Genomic DNA, 8604 nt, shown 5'->3' with positions numbered 1-8604 from the left:
TACGGGGTTGATACTCTGGATTGAAGCACTTAGGTTCTCCTACTCCTAAATGGCATACACTATAATCTATACCTAAGTATCTACACCTAGATACATATCCTTTACACTCATATTGTGACTGCCAAATAAGGGTCTGGGAAATATGATTACCTGTTATAGTAGTCTTAATGCAAACCTCACAGCTAGGTGTGTCGGTACCTCTACCTTCCTGAATAATTAAAAAACACAAATATATACATTATCAGGTGCATTTCTCTTGACGTCTTCATCCTCATTCTTCGTCCGTGTGATGGCACCTCAGCTTCCAGGATGTAAGGGCTGCAAGGAATGGAGTTCTGCAGGTCCTCTCTTCCCTTCACAGAGGTCCCTTCAAGACACTCTGGCTATGTCACGTGGGTAAGTGGTCAGGCTTTATTATGGCCGTCAAAACACTTACTTGCTGATCTCTTTAATCACACTTGGAATCCCGATATCTCCTCGTCACTCCGACTGAGTCGTGCGCTTTAACCGGATCTTGCAGGGATTCTCTGGATCTGGTGTAGCTTGCCAAGAATCTACTGATGCTGGTTTAACCCTGGAGTGATGAATCCACGGAGTCACTTCGGCCACCTTTATAGCTGTAGGGGTAGACAAAAGAACAACATAAGGACCCCTCCACTTAGGCCCCAACGGTACACTGTTCCACTCTTTTATCCATACTTGATCTCCTGGATGATAACTATGAACAGGGGGATAAATATTCACAGGTAATCTATCTTGTACCCATTTCTGTACCTCCTCCATAGTTTTACCCAACTCTACAACCTGCTGCCGGGTAATTCCTTCTCCCAAATGACTCAAATCCCCCCTTAAGTTACCAAGTACGGGAGGTGGACGCCCATACATGATTTCAAAAGGTGAGAGACCCATCCTTCTGGTAGGTGTACTACGAATACGCAACAGAGCTATACACTTAAGCTGAGTCTTTTGACACATCTTTGCCAATTGGTTCTTAATAGTTCTGTTCATCCTTTCTACTTTCCCAGAGCTCTGAGGTCTATATGCCGTATGAATCTTCCACTTAATACCAAGCATATGAGTCAGTTGTTGTAGGCACTGGTGAACAAAGGCTGGACCATTATCCGATCCTATAGAACATGGTAGTCCATATCGGGGTATTATTTCTCGCAACAGTAATCGCACAACTTCTCCTGTTTTCTCTGTACGAGTAGGACATGCTTCTACCCAACCTGAGTAGGTACACACAACTACTAGTAGGTAGCGTTGTCCACCGGATTTAGGCATTACCGTATAGTCTATTTGAAGATCGGACATAGGGAGTCCCCCCATATACTGGACTCCCGGTGATTTCACTGGTCCTTGCCTTGCGTTATTCTTGGCACATATCACCCATCTTCGTACAATGGCTTGAGTCAAGTTGGACAATCTTGGTATGTAGAAATGTTTCCTGAGAGATTCTTCCATACTATCTCTTCCAGAATGTGTCCCGTTATGATAGTTCTGGACAATTTCTACAGCTAGTGAAAGCTTCACTAGCCAGCTTCAGTCTTTAACCACTCTTCTTCTTGAGCTGTATAAAGTAGAGTCCATTGAGACAGTGGGGTCGGTATAAGAGCGGCTATATGTTCCACATACTCCTGTCTTCCTGATTCAGCGGCACGCTTAGCTGCATTATCTGCCATCTGATTTCCTTTGGTTACATCACCATCTCCTTTCAGATGCGCCCGACAATGTATGATACCAACTTCTTTCGGTTCCCACACGGATTCCAGTAGTTGTAATATCTCAGCTGCGTACTTGATTTCTTTACCCTCTGAGTTCAATAATCCTCTTTCTTTATACAAAGCTCCGTGGGCATGAGTGGTTAAAAACGCATACTTGGAATCCGTGTAGATGTTCACTCTTAAACCTTCAGCCAATTGTAACGCTCGTGTGCGTGCAATTAGTTCTGCCTTCTGTGCCGATGTTCCTTTTGACAATGGCTGAGCTTCTATCACCTTGTCTATGGTTGTTGCTGCATATCCTGCATAGCGAATCCCTTCTTTCACATAACTACTGCCGTCCGTATAGTACTGGACATCAGGGCTCTGAATGGGAAAGTCACGAAGGTCTGGTCTACTTGAGAACACTTCATCCATCACCTCCAGGCAATCATGTTGACTCTCAGTAGGTTGTGGCAAAAGGGTAGCTGGATTTAAGGTGTTAACAGTCTCTAGGTGCACTCTCAGGTTCTCACACAACATAGCTTGATACTTAGTCATGCGGCTGTTACTAAACCAATGATTGCCTTTATAGTCTAGCAACGTTTGTACTGCGTGCGGGACTCGCACATAGAGTTCCTGACCCAGAGTGAGTTTATCAGCTTCGGCTACCAGCAGGGCGGCAGCAGCTACGGCTCTTAGACAAGGTGGAAGACCAATGGCCACTGCATCCAGTTGTTTAGACATATATGCAACAGGTCGTTGCCATGATCCCAAGTACTGTGTCAATACTCCCACAGCCATTCTTCTTTGCTCGTGTACATATAAGTAGAATGGGCGTGTATGATCAGGTAGACCTAATGCTGGGGCACTCATCAAAGCCTTCTTCACATCTTCAAATGCCTTTTGCTGTTCAGGGGTCCACAGGAAGGGATCGTGTTCTGTACCTTTTATAGCTGCATAAAGAGGTTTCGCCAATATCGCATAACTGGGAATCCATATCCTACAGAAGCCTGCTGCCCCCAAGAATTCCTGCACTTGTCTTCTATTCTTGGGTATTGGTATTAGGCATACAGCTTCTTTTCTCTCTGGCCCCATTATCCTTTGACCTTCAGATATATGGAATCCCAGATACTTGACAGTTGGCTGACACAACTGAGCTTTCTTCCTGGACACCTTGTATCCTGCCTTCCAGAGAATGTGTAGTAAATCATGTGTTGCTTGCTGACATATTTCACTTGTAACTGCCGCTATCAACAAATCATCTACGTATTGCAATAGTACACACTCTCCTGGGATGGACTTGAAATCCAGTAAGTCTTGACTTAAAGCTGATCCAAATAGGGTAGGTGAATTTTTAAACCCTTGGGGCAGCCTTGTCCAAGTCATCTGGCGCTTCGAGCCCGTTACAGCATTTTCCCATTGGAATGCGAAGATACACTGGCTTTCCGCAGCAATTCGAAGGCAAAAGAAGGCATCTTTGAGATCTAGGACAGTAAAATAGGTAGCCCCGCCCGGGAATTAAAGCAAGCAGGTTATATGGATTGGGCACAACTGGGTGTATACTTACGACCGCATCATTGACTGCTCTCAAGTCCTACACAGGGCGATACTCATCTGTACAGGGCTTTTGAACAGGCAACAATGGGGTGTTCCAGGGGGAAGTACAGAATTTTAGGATACCATACCTTATGAACTTATCCAAATATGATTGTATATTCTTCTTGGCCTTTTGTGGGATATGATATTGTCTTAAGCTCACTGGATAAACTCCAAGTTTCAGTTCGATTCGAACTGGTGGAATATTACGAGCAAGTCCCGGTGGGTTGTTCTCTGCCCACACTCCTGGTATATTGAACAAGGATTCATCACTCTTAGGGTTTTGGCTAGTCAACACTGTATAAAGTCGCCACTCTTCTGCCTTTGGTACTGATATTGTCATTATACCTGAAGGTCCATTGAACTTTAAAGATGTTGTTCCATTAGGTAGAAACGTTATCTGTGCTTGTAATTTTGACAACAAATCACGTCCTAACAGTTGGACTGGACATTCAGGCATATAAAGGAATTGATGTTTCACTACGTGGCCTCCCAATGTACAGAGTCGACTTTTAAGAACCGGTTTAGCAGCACTCCTTCCAGTTGCTCCTATTACGGTGATAGTTCTTCCAGATGGAGGAGCAACTAGGTCAGTCACCACCGAATGTTCAGCACCAGTATCAATCATGAAAACACTCCTTTTTCCCCCTATTGCTACAACGACCATAGGCTCCGCTCGGCCAAGGGGGATGGAGTCCGGTCGGTATCAATAGTCCTCCATGACTGTGTCAGCCAACCCCACAAAGTCCCTATCTTCTCTATCGCGGGGTCTCTGCGCTGCTGGATAGTACCTGTCTCCACTAACACTTCCTCTATTATTACCACTATTCCCTCCAGGACCTCCTCTACCTCTCGCTCTGCCTCTATAATTACTATATCCTGCCCTAGGTCTGTCTCTCTCATACTGTTCCCTTTGTGGACACTCACTTCTCCAATGCCCTTCTTCCCTACAATACGTTCATTGATTCCTACTCAAGGGTTCCCTATTCCATTTACTCTCGCCTTTATCCGTTCCCCTATACACTTCCTTTTCCCTTCTATCTACGCCTGCGATGGCTACCGCTAGCATATCTGCTTTTCTACGCATCTTACGCTCTTCCTCCTTCTTTGTCTCTGTCTCCCTATTCATGTATACTTTATTGGCTATCTCCATGAGTTGGGTCATAGACATCCCTACGAACCCCTCTAACTTCTGCAGCTTGCGCTTTATATCTCTGTAGGCTTGGCTGACAAAGGCAGAGTTAACCATCTGGGAATTCTCAGGAGCCTCCGGATTAAAGGGGGTGTACAAACGGTATGCCTCCAATAATCGGTCATAAAAGACACTGGGCGATTCATCACATTTCTGTAATACCTCAGCCGTCTTAGACATGTTAATCGCCTTCTTCCCTCCAGCTTTCATGCCAGCAATAATAGCGTCCCTGTAAGCTTTTAAATGGACCATGTCTGCGCCATTGACATTCCAATTTGGATCGGTGTTTGGATAATGGGCTGCGGCCCATGCTGCTGGGTTGGCCTGATTTTGTGTACGGGCCACTTCTTCCAGCGCTTTAATTGTCGCTTGATTTATCCTTGTCCTTTCCTCATTATTAAACAATGTCATCAACAATTGCTGGCAATCAGCCCAAGTGGGATTATGTGTCTGGACTATAGAGGTAAACAAATCCGTCATTGCTTGAGGCTTTTCGGTGTAAGAGGAGTTATGGGTCCAATTAAATAGATCAGTGGTTGTAAAAGGGACATAGACGAAGACTGGATCAGCATATTGTATCTGGCCGTCACCGTTAATATGTGTCGGGCCAGGAGTCAATCGAAGAGGCATCTGATAATGTCGGGGTTGTAGGGTACCAGTCATTTGTCGGGTTAGTATGGGGCTTCGTTGAGATACGTCAGTTAGGGGTTCTGGTCGAGGGGTAGTAAGACAAGGGGATGGAGACGCTTTACTAAGGGGAAGGTTGGTAAGTAAAATATTCCGGGCCGGGCTAGGAGGAGACTGACCAGAAACTAGATATGGTGCCAAATCTAAGTAGGTGGAGTTAACGGAGGTAGGTACCGGAAGGGGAGGGTTTAAAACAAGGGGGTTGGGCTCTGAGCTAGAGGAAGGGGTAGGTGGGGACAGCGGGGCAAGGGGAGGAGCGTTTCCAACAGCACTTCCTCTTCCTCTTCCGGTGGAGGAGGAGTAAGGGGGCGGCATGGGGATCTCAGACTCAGGGGGCGTGTCCAAAATGGGCGTGATTACGGCCTTAGTGGACAAGCGAGTCCTGGCCACCATGAGGCGACATTGTTCCTCGTGGCCTACTCGGATCCATTTTGGCGAGTCATTTACGGCCTGCCTCCAACAGTCAATATATGGAAACTGGCCGTAAAGTTCAGGCCTACCTGATACAGCCACGTGTACACGCTGTACCAGATTAGTATCCAAACTGCCACATGGTGGCCATGCGGCAACCAAAGTAGGCCATTCCCTACGACATAAAGTAGTCAGGCGTGCTGGAGACATCTTTACCCCAAAATCACATACAGTATATCCCTTTTTAAAGTGTTTTAACATACATCATAAGGGATCCAAAACTGTTGAATCTGACGCACCCATACTTAACAATGAAGCGTCATCTCCAACAGAAACTAAACAAACACTCTTCCAACGGTCACACCCGTTCCCTCGGCAACAGCACCACGTGGTACAGTTACTAAGCGAAACGCATACAACAAAACATTCCCGTACACACACAGCTGTTACACCAGTCACTAAGTAACTAATACTGTGCCCTTTGGCGAAACTATACGGTCACCCACGCTATAATTCCCTATATCTGAATTACCCGTCTATAACATACCCCAGTAACATCGTCTTTACAAACAGTAGTTATAGTACGGTTAGCATTGGTTAGAGTACAATTTAAAGTCACTGTTCAATTAGTAATGGTTATGGTGTTAAACATACAACATAGACGACAGTTATTAGTACTTATTCACAGTATCAGTAATTATACATGGTTATGGTACCGTGCGCTATAATACAGTTACACACTATTCACACTTTCGCTAGACGGCAGAGCTCACGCTATCTAGCAAGATATACACGCTACTACAACAATCTTTAACACTTTTACAATTCCCAACTAATCTATTGGCCAGTACCTTGATGGACTACCTAAAACTATCTACATACGTTTTGGTTAGCCACACTGCCCAAGCAGCACATATAGCGAACTAGAGGGCGGAATTTACAACAGCACCCTTTTAGTCTATTTACTCTAGTGGGTTCCAAATTTACACGCCTTCCCACTTAGCCAAGATAGGTTGAGATCTAGCGAACCGAATTTACACAGGCGCCGCTTAGTCTCCCGGTCCCTCCGACCTAGCGAACGAAATATACACGATTGATTGGGTAAGAGTATGTGTGGGTGGAGCTGATTATGGGTGAATTATGGGATCTGAGCCCCGGACAATAGTGTAGGCTCCTTATATAGGCATGTAACTCCACCCATAATCAGCTCCACCCACACATACTCTTACCCAATCAATCGAACAAGAACTAACTTCCTGTTTGACCACATGGCTTGCCCAGCACAATGGAGGAGGGGAATACTACATCCTGTATTCTCGCACATGCTCCGTACACTACTGATTGTATCTTTGCCACGTGCAACCAACCGACCGATACACCAGTATATGCACATACACATGCCACGTGGTAATCTCGGCCTACTAAATTTATTTTCACCGAGATTCCACCACAATCCCTTACCTAACTCTGGATCATCTACACACATACACACACTCGATCCCTATATACACTCTGAATCCTCTATACATGCACACACACAATCACTACAGGGAGTGCAGAATTATTAGGCAAGTTGTATTTTTGAGGATTAATTTTATTATTGAACAACAACCATGTTCTCAATGAACCCAAAAAACTCATTCATATAAAAGCTGAATATTTTTGGAAGTAGTTTTTAGTTTGTTTTTAGTTATAGCTATTTTAGGGGGATATCTGTGTGTGCAGGTGACTATTACTGTGCATAATTATTAGGCAACTTAACAAAAAACAAATATATACCCATTTCAATTATTTATTTTTACCAGTGAAACCAATATAACATCTCAACATTCACAAATATACATTTCTGACATTCAAAAACATAACAAAAACAAATCAGTGACCAATATAGCCACCTTTCTTTGTAAGGACACTCAAAAGCCTGCCATCCATGGATTCTGTCAGTGTTTTGATCTGTTCACCATCAACATTGCGTGCAGCAGCAACCACAGCCTCCCAGACACTGTTCAGAGAGGTGTACTGTTTTCCCTCCTTGTAAATCTCACATTTGATGATGGACCACAGGTTCTCAATGGGGTTCAGATCAGGTTAACAAGGAGGCCATGTCATTAGATTTTCTTCTTTTATACCCTTTCTTGCCAGCCACGCGGTGGAGTACTTGGACGCGTGTGATGGAGCATTGTCCTGCATGAAAATCATGTTTTTCTTGAAGGATGCAGACTTCTTCCTGTACCACTGCTTGAAGAAGGTGTCTTCCAGAAACTGGCAGTAGGACTGGGAGTTGAGCTTGACTCCATCCTCAACCCGAAAAGGCCCCACAAGCTCATCTTTGATGATACCAGCCCAAACCAGTACTCCACCTCCACCATGCTGGCGTCTGAGTCGGACTGGAGCTCTCTGCCCTTTACCAATCCAGCCACGGGCTCATTCATCTGGCCCATCAAGACTCACTCTCATTTCATCAGTCCATAAAACCTTAGAAAAATCAGTCTTGAGATATTTCTTGGCCCAGTCTTGACGTTTCAGCTTGTGTGTCTTGTTCAGTGGTGGTCATCTTTCAGCCTTTCTTACCTTGGCCATGTCTCTGAGTATTGCACACCTTGTGCTTTTGGGCACTCCAGTGATGTTGCAGCTCTGAAATATGGCCAAACTGGTGGCAAGTGGCATCTTGGCAGCTGCACGCTTGACTTTTCTCAGTTCATGGGCAGTTATTTTGCGCCTTGGTTTCTCCATACGCTTCTTGCGACCCTGTTGACTATTTTGAATGAAACGCTTGATTGTTCGATGATCACGCTTCAGAAGCTTTGCAATTTTAAGAGTGCTGCATCCCTCTGCAAGATATCTCACTATTTTTGACTTTTCTGAGCCTGTCAAGTCCTTCTTTTGACCCATTTTGCCAAAGGAAAGGAAGTTGCCTAATAATTATGCACACCTGATATAGGGTGTTGATGTCATTAGACCACACCCCTTCTCATTACACAGATGCACATCACCTAATATGCTTAATTGGTAGTA

The 8604-nt window shown here is 44.8% G+C and overlaps 1 protein-coding gene across 1 annotated transcript in view; it reads right to left on the bottom strand.

Annotated features, from left to right (window-relative positions):
* Positions 1-706: 706 nt before the first annotated feature.
* FAM89A (family with sequence similarity 89 member A) overlaps positions 707-8604 on the bottom strand; it is a 533463-nt gene continuing 525565 nt past the window's right edge. Inside the window, exon 4 of the transcript XR_010086609.1 lies at positions 707-718. The gene's annotated coding sequence lies outside the window, so the exon portion shown is untranslated. The remainder of the gene's footprint in view (positions 719-8604) is intronic.

This window comes from Pelobates fuscus, chromosome 2 (assembly GCF_036172605.1).
Source record: "Pelobates fuscus isolate aPelFus1 chromosome 2, aPelFus1.pri, whole genome shotgun sequence".
NCBI lineage: Eukaryota > Metazoa > Chordata > Amphibia > Anura > Pelobatidae > Pelobates > Pelobates fuscus.
The sequence above is the reverse complement of the archived record's forward strand: the minus strand, read 5'-3'. Positions and strand labels throughout refer to the sequence as shown.